The sequence below is a fragment of the Bison bison genome, unplaced genomic scaffold (assembly GCF_000754665.1).
Source record: "Bison bison bison isolate TAMUID 2011002044 unplaced genomic scaffold, Bison_UMD1.0 scf7180017864354, whole genome shotgun sequence".
In the NCBI taxonomy this organism is placed as follows: domain Eukaryota; kingdom Metazoa; phylum Chordata; class Mammalia; order Artiodactyla; family Bovidae; genus Bison; species Bison bison.
This window is the reverse complement of record NW_011494926.1, coordinates 3,782,057-3,801,445: the sequence shown is the minus strand read 5'-3', so window position 1 is coordinate 3,801,445 and position 19,389 is coordinate 3,782,057.

Sequence of the window (19,389 nt, the reverse complement as noted above, 5' to 3'; positions counted from 1 at the left end):
TTAAAAAGAGAGATGTAAATAGTCGTCACCAGTTATCCTAGAGGAGAAAAGGGCTATAATTCATGAGCCACAGGAACGGAATGACAATTCAGCTCGATTAACATAGATTCTTGAAATATGTCCAGGTTGAAGTAACTATTCTCAGCCCTCCATGGGCTGGACTTTCACCCCAGAGGGCTTCTTAGGGTGACCCTGGAGAGGAAGACCTGATCTAAGCCTGGGGGCACCCGAGGCCCATCACGACCCAGTGTAGCAGGCCGGCTCCTGGCCATATGGCCTCCCTGAGCCTGCTGGTCTCCAATCTCTGCCAGAGTGGGCATATGCTGGGGTATTCCAGAGCCTTGAGGCAACGATGAAAATGTCAGGGAGCCAGTATGAGGTTAAGCTTCTATTTCTCTTTATGGCAGGAGTAGAAACAGAACTGGGAGAAATAGCAAATGCTATTATTGCTGCTAATGCATGGCAGGTGGAGGTCAGAACATATGACATAAAGCTCTGGGGCTCTCTGAGGTGTGACCTGTTTATACTTATAAAGCAGACTTTAAAAAATGTCTAACAGGAAGAATCTGCTATAGTTATAGACTTCACACATTTGACTTCAGTGATGCTTATTGTCTCCATTTTCTTAGGAAACAAGTATCAGTGAACTTATATACAAAGCAGAAATAGAGTCACAGATGTAGAAAACAAACGCAGGGAGGAAACGGGGGGAGGAATACACTGGGAGATTGGCACTGACAAAAACACACTACTATATATAAAAAATAGGTAAGTAATAAAACTCTACTGTATAGCATAGGGAACTCTACTTAATTCTCTGTAATGATCTATATGGGCTTCCCTGGTGGCTCAGACAGTAAAGAGTCTGCCTGCAATGTGGGAGACCTGGATCTGATCCCTGGGCGGGGAAGATCCCCTGGAAGAGGGCATGGCAACCCACTCCAGTATTCTTGCCTGTAGAATCTGCATGATAGAGGAGTCTGGCAGGCTGCAGTCCATGAGGTTGCAAAGAATCAGACACAATTGACTAAGTACACAATGATTTATATGAGATTAGAATCTAAAAAAGAATGGATATGTGTATGTATAACTGATTCACTTTGCTGTAAAAAGAAACTGACACGACATTGTAATCAATTATACTCCAATACAAATTAATTTAAAAAGAAGAATCTGGTTTATTGTCTTTTTTTTTTTTTTTGAGGTGGTCTTGGTTGGATGAGATGCCTACAAGAATTAGCCATTGCTTCAGGATTTGTGCTGTTATTATGTATATATGTGTGTGTTGTAGTTGCTGTTTAGCCACTCAGTCATGTCCAACTCTTTTGTAATTCCATAGACTGTAGTTCACAGGTTCCTCTGTCCATGGCATTTCCCAGGCAAGAATACAGGAATGGGTTGCCATTTGCTTCTCTAGGGAATCTTCCTAACTCAGGGATAGAACCTACATCTCCTACAAAAACTGGCAGATACTTTACCACTGAGCCACCAGGGAGGAGTATCAGTGTATACCTACACACTAATATAATATAATATATATATATATATAAATATCTATATATATTTCCTTTTGCTGTTGCTATCTGGACTCTACAAAACCAAATGGCAGTTCAGCTCAATTAATTTTAGTTACTGCCCAGCATGTAAGGGCTGAGTAAACGTACCAGTCAGAAAGAGCTGCACCCCCCCAAGAAGTGCTCTGACAGGCGTGTTGGGAAGAAAGGGGGGGAAGGGGGCAGGGACACAGAGCCTGCCAGATGGTGGGGGCAGAAGGGGGGAATGCCTCGAAGGCCAAGTTAAAGGAAGAGCTTAGGCAGAAATTCCTGTCTGTGGGGAGCACATGGGGGTCATAAGTAAAGAGAGCTGTCCAGAAGAATATTGAAGAACAAGAGGTCACTTTCAATCTGGACTCTCGCTTTAAATAACAAAGAAAGAAGTCATAAACACAGCGATGCTCACCAAGAAAATGCACACTTGTTTTATTCCCAAATGAAGAGTAACTGGAGAAGGGTATTTCTTTGAGTATTGAAATGGTGCCCACTTGCCAGCATTCATTATTGCTATAAAACTTGTTTAAATGTTGTTTGTTTTTACTCTTAAGGTCTCTGATGTATTGTAATGAAACCGGTTTCATAAAAAACTAAGGCTTGTCTCTTCTCTTAATGAAAGAGAAATACTAGTCAATTTCACTGGTATTTCCCTTCCTTAAAATAGAATCTGAGGTATAAATGCAATGTTTGATGCATCTGGACTTTAGAATGCCTTTTAAAATTCTGTACATGCACCCTATTCCAGGTGAGTATTTCATTTTGCTAATTTTGACCAAAGAGTTAATTGCCATTTAAAAGAAACTCTTTTAATGAATGAATATAAAATTTAGATTTTCTTCATATGTTGCAAATTGGTTACAAATAAGACAAAACAAGATTCAAAGCATGAGGCTCCATTTAGCTTTCAATACCTGAATTCTTCTAATAGGAAGATTAGCACAGAGCAATATTCAAGTCCTCTAAAGCATAAAGCAAAACAATATTAATTTTAAAGGGGGAGGAGGATAAAAAGAAAATGGAAACAAAGAGTTGTGTTTCCAGACATAAGACGGGGTTTATGGGTATGCACTGCGGACAGACATAAGCCCATAGATGAATGTCCAGAGCGCAAGAAACAATTATCTTCACGAATAAATCTGCTTGGATTCAACCGTGGAGCTGACAGCCCTCGGTCAATGTTAAGATCGCGCCACCTGCTGGTTGCCATGTGTATGACAGGCATTCCTACTGTACAGACAGGAGCATTTCTGTTTTAAGCAAAACTTAATATTGAAGGGAAACGGCAGATAGGTTACTGTTGCTGTGCACTACCTCCCCTGGGGACGGAATTGGGGTGAGAACACGATACATAAAAGTACTCCAGTGACTGCTCCGCTTGAAAATCTGAGTGTGCTTTTCCAGCTTGATCAACTAATCGTATATGATCTGCCTGGCACGTCTGCCAGGCGGGCGCGCAGGCAAACACTGCAATTGAGAGAGCAGGTGGATTCAGTTGCCCGACTTTTCTCTGAACTTCTTAGAGTCGCAGAAATAGAGCTCCAGCAATCCAAGCTAGTCAGGAAAAGAGGATGGAGGGATATGCAATCGTGGCTGCAAAGCTGCAAAACAACATTTCACAGAGTGAATAAAGCAGAAGGAGAAAAACAAAAATGGCATGTTAACACAAATATGTGCACTCTAGAAAAAATGTTACGGATGATCTTATTTACAAAGCAGCAATAGAGACATAGAGGTAGAGGACAAACGCATGGATACCAAGGGGGAAAGTGGAAGGGATGAACTGGGAGACTGGGCTTGACATGTATACACACTGTGCTGTATGCTTAGTCACTCAGTCGTGTCTGACTCTCTGAAACCCTGTAGACTGCCAGGCTCCTCTCCATGAGCTTTTTCAGGCAAGAATGTTGGAGTGGGTTGCTATTTCCTTCTCCAGGGGATCTTCCTGACCCAGAGATGGAACCTGGGTCCCCCATATTGCAGGCAGATTATTTACTGTCTTAGCTACCAGGCAAGCCCATATATACACCAGGCTCCTCTGTCCATGAGATTTTCCAGGCAAGAATACTGGAGTGGGTTGCCATTTCCTTCTCCAGGGGATCTTCCCAACCCAGGGATCAAACCTGGGTCTCCTGCACTGCAGGCAGATCCTTTACCGACTGAGCTACAAGGGAAGCCCCAATATATATACACTACTATGTATAAAATAGATAACTAATGCAAACTTTTTATAAAGCACAAGGAACTCTACTCAATGTTCTGTGGTGACCTTAAAGGGGAAGAAAATTTTAAAAAGAGGGGATATATGTGTATACATATATATGTCTGACTTACTTTGCTGTACAGCAGGAACCACCATAGCAGTGAAAAGCAACTATACTCCAATGGAAAAAAAAAAAACCCAGCCCACATCATCATGGAAGCTAACTATAGGACAACTGTTAACGCACAATTATGTCCAGATAATAATTTGGGGAATTGCACTCTGGTGAATTTCCTCCTTAGACTCGCTTGGGTCAATTGTGGGATGTGTCCTTGGCAGTCGTGGCTGGAGAGGTTAGCTCAGCAAAGACAGGGCACCCTTGCTGGAGGATCCATAGCCCTCTGAAGACCCATGACCACCCATTTTTACGCCTGTATCTGCTAGAGTTTACTCAAGACATTCTAGTGTTTGAAAAGGTAGTCATAAAGGATAAATATTACTTCCTCCATATACGTTGCTTGAGGTATTGCTTGTCTTAAAATTAGCCTTTCAGGCCTGGTCAGTAGAGACATGGAGTGAGGGGTACTACTGTCAGAACAAGCCAGCTGTCCTAGAAACCATAGGCCCACCAGCCGCTGTGTTTACACAACTTGAGTGTTGAACCCAGATTATAATGTCTGTCTTTCCTAGCCTAAGTCTGAGCCTTGGGGAAGCAGGAAAGCATGGCAGGTCTCTTGCAATGCTTTGTTTCCAAAAGAAACTACTGACATAAAACTTCAAAAAAAAAAAAAAAATAGTCGTGGAAACCTTGAAATCCTATGTCATTCGTAAATGCAAATAAATATATCTGCCTCTGTATTTTCATAGAGACAAATATATTGTTATAGGCAGAGTAAGCCCTATTGAGTAACTGTTCTTTACACATTATCATTGTAGACTGTTAAGATTTCAGGGGTAGGCAGCCCTATGCCACACTACCTCTCACCCCTTTCCATCTTGGGCTCACTGCCCTGCACCCACACATACACTCTTAGCCCCAAGAACAAAGCAGAAAGTTAATAACTCTTTCATTGACAGAAAGACGTGGCATTTTACTATAATGACCCAGGGGATTTCTTCAACTTGCTATTTCACCTTGCCTATGTTGACAGAACCCATATATATATCACTGATGTGATGGGCATGAGTTTGAGTAAGTTCCAGGAGTTGGTGATGGACAGGGAAGCCTGGCATGCTGCAGTTCATGGGGTCTCAAAGAGTCGGACATGACTGAGCAACTGAACTAAACTGATATATACATATATATTATATATATATTTTATCAGTTGAGCCATTTCTGCATCTACAAATAAAATGATCAAGAAAGGAGCAGTTAGGAAAAAAAGAAAATGCAGGTTTACTTTGAAAAACTACATTCACTGCTGTTACTGTGTTAAATTATGGTCATAAATTGGTATTGGGATTTGTTCTATATAAAATTTAATTATGAAGAATAAAACCTTCAGTGATAAGTGGTGAAAGAGTACTACACTCACGCGCACACACACACGCACACACACACACACACACACAAACAATGAGATCAAATACAAAGGCAAAGGGAGCCACTGAAAAACATTAAAAACCAAGGAGACTCAGGAGCCAGCTTGAGGGTTTTCTATCAGCCAAATCTGGGACCATTTGGGAATCAAAATAAATAATAAGAATAAAAGTTGTGACCTGCTGACTAGGGTAAAATTCCATGAGTTCAAGCTAACACAAACATTGAGTTTACATTAATATGAATACATAAATAAGTTGATGAGAAGGAAAAGCGTTCCCTTACAATAGAAAGGCAGCTAATAAAGGTGAAAAAAGCGTGAAATTAGGAAATCACCTTTTGGCAACCACCATCATCATCATCATCAAAATCAATTCAGAGAAGTATCCTTAATGGACACTGGAAGTTGGGGGTGGAAGTTTGAGGAGGATTATTTATAGAATTTCCTAGTATTTCTCTACAGAATGGTTACTCATTAAAGAGGGTAAAATGGGAACCTGATAGTGGAGAAACACGTGAAGCTTCCCATAACACAATGATCAAAGTTAACATCATCAGCAAACGCATGAATCTAATCGGTGCTGTCTGACGTGAAGGCCTGAGAAAACTTCAGCCTCCCTTCTCTAACATTCCTGCCGAAAGTGTAAAACCTAATTCTAAATTTGTGTGAAACATCGGACCAACCCACAATGAGAGACATCCTATAAGATAATTGGCTTGTGCTCTTAAAAGTCCTGAAATACAATAAAAAAAAAAAAGACTCAAATACTGTTCCAGATTAAAGATGACTAGAGACACAAGGACTTGAATGAAACACGTGACTCTGGATTTTCTTTCTTACAAAAGATGCTAAGTCAATCGGCAACATCTGAATGAAGGTCTATAGATTAGATAATAGCACTGTCTCAGCGTTAGACCTGGAGAAGGCAATGGCACCCCACTCCAGCACTCTTGCCTGGAGAATCCCATGGACGGAGGAGCCTGGTGGGCTGCAGTCCATGGGGTCTCGAAGAGTCAGACACGACTGAGAGACTTCACTTTCACTTTTCACTTTCATGCATTGGAGAAGGAAATGGCAACCCACCACAGTGTTCTTTCCTGGAGAATCCCAGGGATGGGGGAGCCTGGTGGGCTGCCGTCTATGGGGTCGCACAGAGTCGGACACGACTGAAGTGACTTAGCAGCAGCAGCAGCAGCAGCAGCGTTAGACTCTTGATTTTGTTTATTGTACAGAAGTTTGTTGAGGTTGTTGTTTAGTCACTCAGTCATGTCCAACTCTTTTGTGACCCCATGGACTGTAGCCCACCAGGTTCCTCTGTCCATGGGATTTCCTAGGCAAGAATACTCAAGTGGGTGGCGATTTCCTTCTCCAGGGGATCTTCCTGACCCAAGACTTGAACCTGCATCTCCTGCATAAGCAGGCAGATTCTTTACCATTGAGCCACCAGGGAAGCCCATGTACAGAGTTACATAAAATAATTTCTTGTTTTTAGGAAACACAACAAAGTATTTAGAGATAAAGTAGGCTTAATCCCTGTAGTTTGCTTTTAAATTACTCAGAAAAAAAAAAGTGGTAAATGCTAATATTTAGAGGATTGTGTGAATGTGAATTTGCTGTACTATTTCTGCAACCTTTCCACAAGTCTGACATTTTCAAAAGAAAAATTACAAATTAGTACAAAATTAATAAAATGGTCATTTCTTTCAGCTCACATAGTGCCAAACAACAGGTAATTTTTTTTCATCAAAACCCAAGTCATTTTAGTCTCATGTAAACTCAGTTCCAGATGTTGAAGAGGGACTTTAGAAGCTGTATCTTTTCAGAGTAGCTACTGTGCACACTCAGCTGCAAAACAGTTCCCTTTTCTAGCTGAGCTTCAGTTTCTCTTCACTTCTTTCCTTACTTTGTTCCTTGTTCCTTTTTTCTTTTTTTTAAACTTTTTATTTTATTGGAGTATAGCCAATTAACAATGTTGTGATAGTTTCAGGTATCCCTTCTCCCCCACGTCCCTTCTTTCATTCAAAGAACTTTTACAGGGCCTCATTTGCAGCCAGACCGTGTGAGTGATGGGTATTCAGAGTTAGACTCAGCTCCCAGTCTAAGATACACAGAGACTTCTAGTTGAGTCTGTTCATAAGTATAGCAATAGTAGAGGGGAAACAAGGAGAAAAAAAAAAAGATAACATGGACAATTTTAAAGAAGCGGTCTTGATGAGGGACTGAAGACCTTGAGGGAGAGCAGGTGCAGCTAAGGGGTCTCCCAAGGACCTGTTACCGTGGGGCACAGGGTTAATGGTAAAGCATGCAACTGCACCTGGAATGCGACATCCTGGACATCCTGGAATGTGAAGTCAAGTGAGCCTTAGGAAGCATCACTACGAACAAAGCTCGTGGAGGTGATGGAATTCCAGTTGAGCTATTTCAAATCCTGAAAGATGATGCTGTGAAAGTGCTGCACTCAATATGCCAGCAAATTTGGAAAACTCAGCAGTGGCCACAGGACTGGAAAAGGTCAGCTTTCATTCCAATCCCAAAGAAAGGCAATGCCAAAGAATGCTCAAACTATCACACAGTTGCACTCATCTCACATGCTAGTAAAGTAATGCTCAAAATTCTCCAAGCCAGGCTTCAGCAATACATGAACCATGAACTTCCAGATGTTCAAGCTGGTTTTAGAAAAGGCAGAGGAACCAGAGATCAAATTGCCAACATCCACTGGATCATTGAAAAAGCAAGAAAGTTCCAGAAAAACATCTATTTCTGCTTTATTGACTATGCCAAAGCCTTTGACTCTGTCAGTTCAGTTCAGTTGCTCAGTCGTGTCCGACTCTGTGACCCCATGAATTGCAGCACGCCAGGCCTCCCTCTACTACTCCGCTATAGAATTCGAATTCTACCACTTGGTGGTGGGGAGTCCCTGGGGTCATGTTTAGATTTGTCTCTTAGAAGAATCCCCTCTGTAATTTATTCCTTTGTTTAGTGACCATTTCTTCATTCAATGACTGTCTTAGGACAGTTGCACATGACTCCCCAAAAAGTATGGTTTCTGCTCTCCATTTTGTGGGCTCCATGGCTTTTTTCTTTTTGTTTTTGATACTTAAATTTGAGCCTCATTTCTTAACTAGTGGTTCAGACGATAAAGAATCCACCTGCAATGCAGGAGACCTATTCATAAGACCTATTCATGAATTTGATCCCTGGGTCGGGAAGCTCCCCTGGAGAAGGGAATGGCTATCCACTTCCGTATTCTTGCCTGAAGAATTTCATGGACCGAGGAGCCTGATGGGCTATATTCCATGGGGTCACAAAGAGTCAGACACCACTGAGCGACTAACATGTTCACTTTTTTTTCACCAAAGACAACTGTAAGGAGTGGTTGGTCTGCTTTATATTTATTTGCACCCCTCTTAACCTCTCTTTGGAATTCCTAAGCCTGTTGTCTATGCTAAGTAAGCAGATGGAGAAAATAATTGAAAGAAACCACAGAGCAATGTCAGGCAAGTTTTGTCTCTCCATAGCCAGCCCCAAAGTAGCCAACTTAAACTATACTCAAAGCTTTATCCCAGTTCTAGCAAGGTAATATTGAAATGATAGGATTCCCTAAAACTCATCTTTTTAATCCATTTATTAAACAATACTCCTGTCATCTTAACATTTATAAGGTAAAATAATTGTATCATTTGTATAATTCTGAAATGTAGCTAGCCATTATTTTCAATTATGTATTTTTTGCCATATAGTATAGTCATTTATATTTCATGCTTAGTACACTAATTAGGTTAATAGCCTCTAGTTCTAAGTAATGTAGTATTTTATTTCATGGTGTTTGAAAGCTATCTCATACGAATATAATTTTCACCATATAAATTCACATATTACCATGCTTTTTTAAAGTATATTTTTACTGTAAAGGTCAGCAAGGGGGAAATACTTGACTTCCCTGGTGGTCCAGTGGTTAAGACTCTGCACTTCCACTGAAGGGGGCGTGGGTTTGATCCCTGGTTGGGGAACTAAGATCTGATGAGTTGTGTGGCACAGTAAAAAAATAAATAATTAAATAATTAAATTAAATCAAAAAATAAATCATGGTTGTTTAGATTTTCCCAAAGAACATAGTATGTGCTTTTACATTCAGTTGGTAATTAGAATATCGCTGATGCTATGAAAGACTGAAGGCAGGAGAAGCGGATGACAAAGGATGAGACGGTTGGATGGCATCATTGACTCCATGGACATGAGTTTGAACAAGCTCCGGGAGTTGATGATGGACAGGGAAACCTGGTGTGCTGCAGTCCATGGGGCTGCAAAGAGTCTGACACAACTGGGCGACTGAATTGAACTGAACTGAATTAGAAAAATGACAGATTTCTCTAGTAGATACACCCATAGGATTTGGAATCAAAATTTGAATTAGATCCTTAAGCAGCTACTTTCCAGCTACACAAGTTCATGCAATTTAAGGATGTTAAGGCTCAATTTCCTTGTGTGTAAAATGCAGATTTAAAAATGCCACATCAGGGCTGCTTTACCTTCTTCTGTTCACTGTTAGGCTTTCACAGTCGCCCCTCCTTATGGGGTCTTCCTCCATACATGAATCAGTCTAGATGGAGACACCTCCTGGCCCCTCTTATCTCCTGCTCAGATTGCTGTTCCTTGAAATCACAGCTCAGAATCAAGCCAAATTCATTCCACAATTGTTCGTGTCTCACTTATTTCTTTAAGGAGTGGTAGAATGAACAAGTGACTTGCTTTGAAGTGTGGTGGTATTTGGGCTTCCCTGGTGACTCAGAAGTAAAGAATCTGCCTGCAACACAGGAGTTATGGGTTAGATCCCTGGGTTGGGGAGATTCCCTGGAGGAGGGCATAGCAAGCCACTTCAGTATTGCCTGAAAAATCCCATGGACGGAGGAGCCTGGTGGGCTACAGTCCATAGGGTCATAAAGGGTCAGACAAGACTTAGCACACATGCCATTATAATTTAATTTATTTAGTTCATTTCAACATCTATAAATACCCCTACATGTGTGCCTGCTCAGTCATTTCAGTCGTGTCAGACTCTGCGATCCTACGGACTGTAGCCCACCAGGTTCCTCAGTCCATGGGATTCTCCAGGTAAGAATCCTGGAGTGGGTTGCCATTCCCTTACTCCAGGGGATCTTCCTGACCCAGGGATCAAATTCACAATGTCTCCTGTGTCTCCTGCGTTGTAAGCAGATTCGTTACTGCTGAGCCACCAGGTTAGTTCCTAAATTATGATGGGGGCGGGGGGAGTTAATAAGTAGAACATGTGAGTTACTATCTTCTCTTATCTTACCTCCCATACATTCCATAATTAGTTTCCTTTTAAAATTGATTTCCATAATCTTTGTTCACTGCTTCTTTGTATTTCCACTGCTACTACCTTTCACTGCCTTTCAGCCCCACTACCTGCCTTCCTTTCTGGACCTCTGGCAAAAGTTTCTTCATTTGTGTCTGGCTTCCCCAACTCAGGACCACGCTATGCACGACGGCCCAGACTATTCAGCTTAAGACTATGTCTGCCTTTACCATTTAAAGCTTTCTCTGACTGTAAATCAATGTACCCTTTATATTCTTCGTGCTTCAGCAAAAACAAATAGCTTGCTCACTAGTCATTAGATTCTTGGATGATTTCATCCTTGCTACTTTCTCCACCTGGTAAAATCTCTCTCACTTTCCAATTGGCTTCAGCTCAACATGGACAAATCCAGTCTTCCCCATGCGTCAACTCAAATACCACCTGCTTCCTGAGGTCTTTGCTAATTTCCCCTCACTGTGCATAATCTTAACCCTTTTAATTCTCATAACTTCATTTTGAGGAATCTGTTCTTGAATAAGTCCCTATAAAAATCCCATCATGCTGCACCTCTCTTGGGAAGCTGTCACTTCTTCTACAAAATGGTATGTTTATACAGGTTGAAGTCACTATTATAGAAGTGCTCCCTGCAGGTCTAAATCAGCTTTGTATTTCCAATGTGCTTAGCATAATAGCTTCATACTAACCTTCATTCAATGAATAAATGGCATTTATCAATCCAAGCATTTATTCATTTACTTATTCAATAAATGTTAATTCAGTGCCTACTAGGTGTGAAGCAAAGTTGAACAAAGACTGGGAGGAGAGGAGGGAGTGGGTCATTCAGATATTAATGGGAAAAACATCCCAGCAGCAGAAACAACCAGTGTGAAACCCTAAGATGTGAATGTATGGGGCCCGTTTTGGGCACAACAAGGGGGCAAAGCCTCTGGAAGAGCACATGACTGGGGAGAGGAGCAGGGTCTGGGCTTAGAGAGGAACGTGGGCAGGGAAGGGAGATTGCATAAAACCTTGACTTTCCCTCTGAGATGAATCTGAAGCCACTGGAGGATTTAGAATGCCATCCAGTCCTGCCCTTATCGTATTTTATTCTCATTTCTTTTTCCCTTTTTGTCCATAAAGGTGGTGACCTAAGAGATTTGGGTCTGACAGAGTCCAACTCCTAAGCAAGTCTGTGCTGAGTCCCTTCAGTTGTGTCTGACTCTTTGTGACCCTATGGGTTGTAGCCCGCTAGGCTCCTCCATCCATGGGATTCTCCAGGCAAGAATCCTGGAATGGGCTGCCATGCCCTCCTCCAGGGGATCTTCCTGATCCAGGGATCGAACCTGAGTCTCTTCAACTCCTCCATTGGCAGGAGGGTTAGCACTAGCACCCGCTGGGAAGCCCTCAACTAGAAGCTTGTGCAGTCACGGACCCCAGAGTAGGAAAGGGCAGCTCATCCTCCAACTGGCTGCTTCACAGGCCACTGAGGCGACAGGCTGCTGAGGCAGGAGCCCACTGACCCCACCACAGCCGCACTTCTTGCTACTCTCACAGTTCATGGACTGTTCCCTTCTCTTTAGTCCAGGTACACAAACCAGAAACCCCTGGTCTTCCTGAAATTTCACTTCAAAAAGTTCAGGTATTCTAGTGATGGCTTTCAGAGAGCTTCTGCGAACACATCAGATTTCAACCTGATATTGTCAAAGCCTTAAATAACAGTAATGGTTACATGACTATTACTATTCCATGAACTTGTCAGATAAACCATTGGTTTTCAAGTCCAGGTTTAGAAACACCATTTTCATTTTGCTTCACTAGCAAATAGGGAAACATTTAAACTGAGCCGATTGGATTTTTCTCCTTTTTCTGTCACATCCTCACGTGTAAGGACTAATGAGCAGAGAAGTAACTAGAGACTTGTCATCACCAGGAAAAAGTTGGGCATTAGTGACAGGGCCTCACACGCTGGCTCTTGGGTGGCAGATGCTGGTGGTAGGACCCTGTCTCCTGCCAAGGGTCACAGGTTCACTCTGGAGGCACCAAGGAAAGAGTCCTGTTTCATTCTCCTTATGAAGAACTCAAAATATCCTGGCATTTCGATCATCTCAATTCTATGCTTATGTGGCCCCAGTATAGTATTATGGGGACTCCACTGAATCGTGGGAGATGGTGAAAAACAAGGAAACCTGGCGTGTTGCAGCCCATGAGGTTGAAAAGAGTCAGACATGACTTAGCAACCAAACAACAACTAAATTATGGATGAAAGAGGGACAGTTGATTTGGGCCCGCTGCCCGCTTCTCACTGTAGTTAAAGTGGCTGTGGTCATGACCACTTGTAGATTCTAGCCTCTAACTTAAAAGAAAAGTCTAACCTTAATTCAGACTTTATTTAATCACAGAGAAGAAACTGGCTGCAAGTGGCGGCCGAGGCATAGTCGGATAATCGGCATCTGGTGCAGCCTTGGAACCTGGCTCCTCTGCTCCTCCCCCTCCTTGTTGTGTGACCTTGGGAAAGTCATCTAGCCTCCCTGGGTTTCAATCTCCATGTCTGTCAGTTGGAGAGGGCAAAATGTATTTTGTAATATGGTCAGAGTAACAGTCTGACAATAACAGTGACAGTCTTTTATTGAATACCTGGCAAATGGTAGCTCTTTGTGTGTGTGTGCACTTAGTCGCTCAGTCATGTCTGACTTTGTGACCCTATGGACTGCAGCCCACCAGGCTCCTCTGTCAGTGGGGATTCTCCAGGCAAAAATACTAGGGTGGATTGCCGTGCCCTCCTCCAGGGGATCTTCCCGACCCAGAAATAGACCTGGGGTCTTCTGCATTGCAGATGGATTCTTTACCAGCTGAGCTACCAGGAGAGCTCTTTAATAAATGCCAATTTATAATCTTTTATAGTTTCAATGTTATACAAATACAATTTTTTCTAGTCATGTATTAACCCATACAAGAGATTAATGAATTTTTCCCAATTTCAAATATAAGTGGAACTATTGAGTCCATATGCATTTTAGAAAATTTTCAAGATAGTTCTTCCACTGGACTGATAACAATGAAGTGAATGAAAATTGCTGTTTGATTCACTGGAAAGAATATTGCAGAGGGAGTCTTGTGAAATATCAAAATGGGCAGAGAGGACTGGTGAGTGAATTTTAAAGTCCTTCTCCCTCAAATATTTCCTTAAAAAAAGATACATTTTGCATGGTTGGGGTTTTAGTTATTTCATATACAGATATTTTTAGAGATCTGTTACATGCCAAGCTCTGAGAAAAATTAATGGTTGGGCTTCAGCTTGTACCCTGGAAAAGTTTTCAGTGTGGTGGATAAAACACTTTCTATGGTATTATATTACAGTATGGTGAGTTCCCGGGCTTCCCGGGTGTTGCTAGGGGTAAAGAACCTGCCTGCCAATGCAGGAGACAAAAGAGACTCATGTTCATCCCTGGGTTGGGAAGATTCCCTGGAGGAGGGCGTGGCAACCCACTCCAGTATTCTTGCCTGGAGAATCCGATGGACAGAGGAGCCTGGCAGGCTACAGTCCAAAGAGTTGCAAAGAGTCGCACACGACTGAACCAATTTAGCACACACACATTATGAGTTCTAGCAGAGTGTAGTCCTACCTGAGGGCAGAAAGATGAATCTGATGGTCTCTTGATGTCTATTCCAGCTGAATAGTTCTGTGATAAGAAATAAGGAGTCAGGATACTGAGATTTTTGGAGGCCTTGCCCTACTAAAGGGGTTCTGTGTGCTGAAGGGGGAAGCATGATTAGAATAAAACAATTAAGCACATCACTTTTTGCAAGGGGTTAGTGGGCTTCCCAGGTGGGGTTAGTGGTGAAGAACTTACCTGCCAAAGCTGGAAACATGAGAGACGCAGGTCTGATCCCTGAGTCTGGAAGATTCCCTGGAGGAGGGAATGGCAACCCACTCCAGTATCCTTGCTTGGAGAATCCCATGGACAGAGGAGTCTGGCGGGTTATGGTCCATAGGGTCAAAAAAAGTTGGACACAACTGAAGTGACTTAGCACAGCACAGTGGTACTAGTAGGTCCGTTTTTTAATAGATCCTTACTCCTTAATGATAATGAATAATATCCCATTTTTCATAGGTTATTTTTTCCTACAATTAAAATTATGGTCATTAATTCCCATCTGTGTGCGTAAAAGGAACACAGGCAGATAACCCAGAAAATTGACTCTCTGATATTTGCATGTCCTCCCTGTTGGAAATAGAGGTTTAGACTGACATATAGACTGAATCTAAGGGACTTAAAACGAAAGGGGGTTTGGGAAGCCACCACCAAGGGCGGGCTCTGATGCAAGGCCAGGCCTTTCACGTCCTGCCAAAACCGGAGCCGTTCTCAAGCTGGGTAACTTGTGATTATTTTCTCCTGTTGCCTTCTCTTTGAAAACTAATTGTAGATGTGAAATGGCCATGTTTAAATAATTCATAAAAAATAATAAATCCAGAGGAAAGTGGCAAAGGGTACAGAGAAACCTGGTGAAGTACAAAGCAGGGGTCAAATCCCTCGAAGTTCTCTGAGAGCTTCTTTCCTCTGGGGTGCTTAATTAGGCCTGTCTGCCTGTTTGGCCCTGGGTTGGTTTTCGTTCTTTCAAGAGAGCTGTTGACCTAATCCCACATTAGAACACAGTCAGCACTAGCTTCTCACAGTTCATGAAAACATTTGTAAATGCTGTTCTTTTGGCATCAGGAAAAAAAAAAAAAATCAGTACCTTCTGACTGGGGGAAACTCATACATTTATAATTGTGTTTTTTAATGTAGTAGAATAGCCTTTTAGCTCTACCAATTAGGCAAAGCAGTTAGACAACATTGTTGAATGTAGGCAACTAAATGCCCAGAAGATCCTTAACTATTAAAAACAAGAGCTTCCTCAAAGTTTTGGAGATTCTTCTAATCAGACAATTAATTGAACTAACTCAGTGGTGCCTTTAGAAGGTTTATTGCTCCTGGAACTATTACTATGCTTACAGAGGCATTTTAAGTGGTACATTTTTTAAACTTCTAGATCAATTCGTTTGTGATAGAAGGTTATCTCTAGGTCTAAGATTACTTTTTTGTGTGTGCTGATATATCATTTTCAGTAATTAGCTATTTTTTTTGTAGAACTAATTAGTAACTCATGCCCTGAAGAAAATGTTGCCTATTTGCTAGAATTTCACCCTCCCACTGTGAGGGAATTTCCACTATCTTCTTCATCCCCCCTTTCCCGATGCATATGGATGGTTAGAATTAATAAGACAAAGGTGACTCAATTGTGTCCAAGGGGACAAGTTAAGTTTCTATATTCTATTAAGTCTACTAACCACTTGAAGGTTTTAGAACCAAAAGTTGTTGAAAGATATGCTCCTTCGACTATTACATATGCCTAGTTTCATTTTTATTTAAATACCTCGGTGTTTCCTCTTTCACGTAGTACCAAATGTTTCTGTCTAATCCTCCACTATTGAAAAAGTGATCTTTAAAGTTGACATTCAAATATATCCATTTGGCTCCTTAAATACCACGAGGTCTCTTTTGTTTGCCCAAGTCTCTGATGAGGAGATGTTTCTCACTTAATGGCTGCTGTGGATCACAGATGATGGTTTATAGGTTTAGGCAAATGGCAGGCAGCACTTTTTTAAGCAACCAAAGAGCATGCTGCTGCTGCTGCTGATGATGCTGATGCTAAGTCGCTTCAGTCATGTGCGACTCTGTGCGACCCCATAGACGGCAGCCCACCAGGCTTCCCCATCCCTGGGATTCTCCAGGCAAGAACACTGGAGTGGGTTGCCATTTCCTTCTCCAGAGCATGAAAGTGAAAAGTGAAAATGAAGTCGCTCAGTCACGTCTGACTCTAGCGACCCCATGGACTGCAGCCTACCAGGCTCCTCCATCCATGGGATTTTCCAGGCAAAAGTACTGGAGTGGGGTGCCATTGCCTTCTCCAAAAGAGCACGCTGGTACCTGGTAATTACCCTGCAGAGATCATTGGCTCTTAATGGCACCCGCCCAGGCAGCATCAGGGAGCCTGGTCTCAACACCAAAGCTCCTTCTTGTTAATCAACCTGTAGGCACTGGTTACAAATGAAACCTACTCATTTCCAGTTAATATATTTGCTGATACTTTAAATACTCATTTATTATTATGCTTGTTAAGTGAAGGGTGGAGAAGGATTGTTTGAATGCCTTCCATTAGTATGGGCTGAGCTTCAGGATATCAGCAGATCAACTCATGTGTCAATTGTATGGCTGTGTGCTCAGGGGGGTCCCAAATCTGCTTAAGAAAGATGAGCTTCTCTCAACCGTGAAAACAAGATAGGGGACAATTTAGAACCGAGGCCTCCATGACAGTAATCGGTGAATTTTCATTAAGAGGAGAACTTTCTTACATGTTAAATGCAATTCGTTTGAAACTTGATTTCATTTGTCCATCTACCTCATGACTGTTTTGTGCCTGAGAAGATGAAAAGCTTGACACATGCAACCAGATGTGTCTTGGTTTTCCCGAATGAAAAAATGAAACAAAATCAAGAGGAATTTGCTTAATCATCTTTAAGCAAAGGTAATTTAAGGATCATAAAGAAATTAAGTTATAGATACCATAATATGTCTGGAGAAGGAAATGGCAACTCACTCTCGCATGGGAAATCCCATGGACAAAGGAGCCTGGGGGGCTACAGTCCATGAGGTCCAAAAAAAGTCAGACAGAATTTAGCGACTAAGCAAACAACAAAATGTCAGGAATACGGTAATGGAAAAAGCAGTAGAAACAATGCATCTACTCAACATATTTTAGATAAAACCTACAGTACAAGAGTTATTCTAGTAGAGACTGGCAAATTATAACTCAAAATTTTACATTCTTGGCATTTTGGCAATAAATCTTAGATATTTTATTATTCCTCAAAACTCATGTTGGAGAGTTCTCTAAAATACATTTTCCTCAAAGTGAAAATAACCTACTTCACAAATGATGAAGAAATGGTATTTTATGCTAACATTCTTTATTTGAATGAAGTATTGGAGTGATGTAGCTTAAAAATTTGCCCTTTGGAATATTTTCTTTGTTTTTGCTGCATCAAAAATCATGCTTATCTGAACTTCAACTAGATTCGCTTAACTGCATACAGAATTCAAAATATACTGAAATATTGATGGAAGCAGCATTCCCACAGCCTCCAATCAATTACTTTGATTCTTCTGTTTTAAAATTGGTCCGATAATGCATTTTAGAATAGGTCAATACCACCTGCTACATAGTGTCATATGACTAATTTGTTTCTCTTCATCATGATCATGTAGTTAAGAACAATATGCTTAAAATTTCAAGTTGTCACTGGGAAGCAAGATATGTGAAATTGACAAAAGAATTGATAAAATTGCTATAAAGGCATCATGTTTTTAAAATATATAATACATCCCTGCATCCTGTTTTCCCATGAACCTGTGACACTTTGGATATACTGCTCATTTGCATTAACTCCATTTTCCTGTACACCCACATTCTCAATTAACCAACTCAATAAGGGAAACATTACTCTGAGTCCAGATGCCACAAAATTTCTTGCTGCCTCTTGCAGCATTATTCAGGAATTAGAGAATTTTTTTCACTCTTGCCCTACCAAATCACCTTCATTTTGAGTATGAATTCTCCATTAACAGCACCCATGAATATAAGTTATAACCAAACTAGACATCATATTAAAAAGCAGAAACATTACTTTGCCAACAAAGGTCCGTCTAGTCAAGGCTATGGTTTTTCTAGTAGTCAGGTATGGATGTGAGAGTTGGACTGTAAAGAAAGCTGAGTGCCAAAGAATTGATGCTCTTGAACTGTGGTTTTGGAGAAGACTCCTGAGAGTCCCTTGGACAGCAAAGAGATCCAACCAGTCCATCCTAAAGGAAATCAGTCCTGAATATTCATTGGAAGGATTGATGCTGAAGCTGAAACTCCAATACTTTGGCCACCTGATGAGAAGAGCTAACTCATTGGAAAAGACCATGTGGCTGGGAAAGATTGAAGGCAGGAGGAGAAGGGGATGGCAGAGGATGAGATGGTTGGATGGATGACATCACCAACTCAGTGGGCATAAGTTTGAGTAAACTTTGGGAGTTGGTGATGGACAGGGAGGCCTGGCATGCTATAGTCCATGGGGTCGCAAAGAGTTGGATAAAACTGAGCAACTGAACTGAACTGAACTATGTGAAAAGTGTGGAGATGAAACCAGAAGGACTGTAATAACATCTACCATCATGATACTGTTTTAAGTTCTGCTTTTGCCAGTCAGGGACAGTTACCAGAGATGGCAACAAGAAGAAGAAAAAATGTGGAGGTTCATTCTTCTGCTTCCCTGGTAGCTCAGCTGGTAAAGAATCTGCCTGCGATGCAGGAGAACTGGGTTTGATCCCTGGGTTGGGAAGATCCCCTGAAGAAGAGAATGGCTACCCACTCCAGTATTCTGGCCTGGAGAATTCCCATGGACTGTATAATCCATAGGGTCACAAAGAGTCAGACACAAATGAGCGACTTTCAATTTCACTTTCACTTTCATTCTTCTGCTAGTGTCCTTGGTGTACTTCAGTTCAGTTCAGTTCAGTTGCTCAGTTGTGTCCGACTCTTTTGTGACCCCATGGACTACAACACACCAGGCTTTCCTGTCCATTACCCACTCCCAGAGCTTGCTCAAACTCATGTCTATCTAGTCAGTGATGCCATCCAACCATCTCATTCTCTGTCATCCCCTTCTCCTCCCACCTTCAATCGTTCCCAGCATCA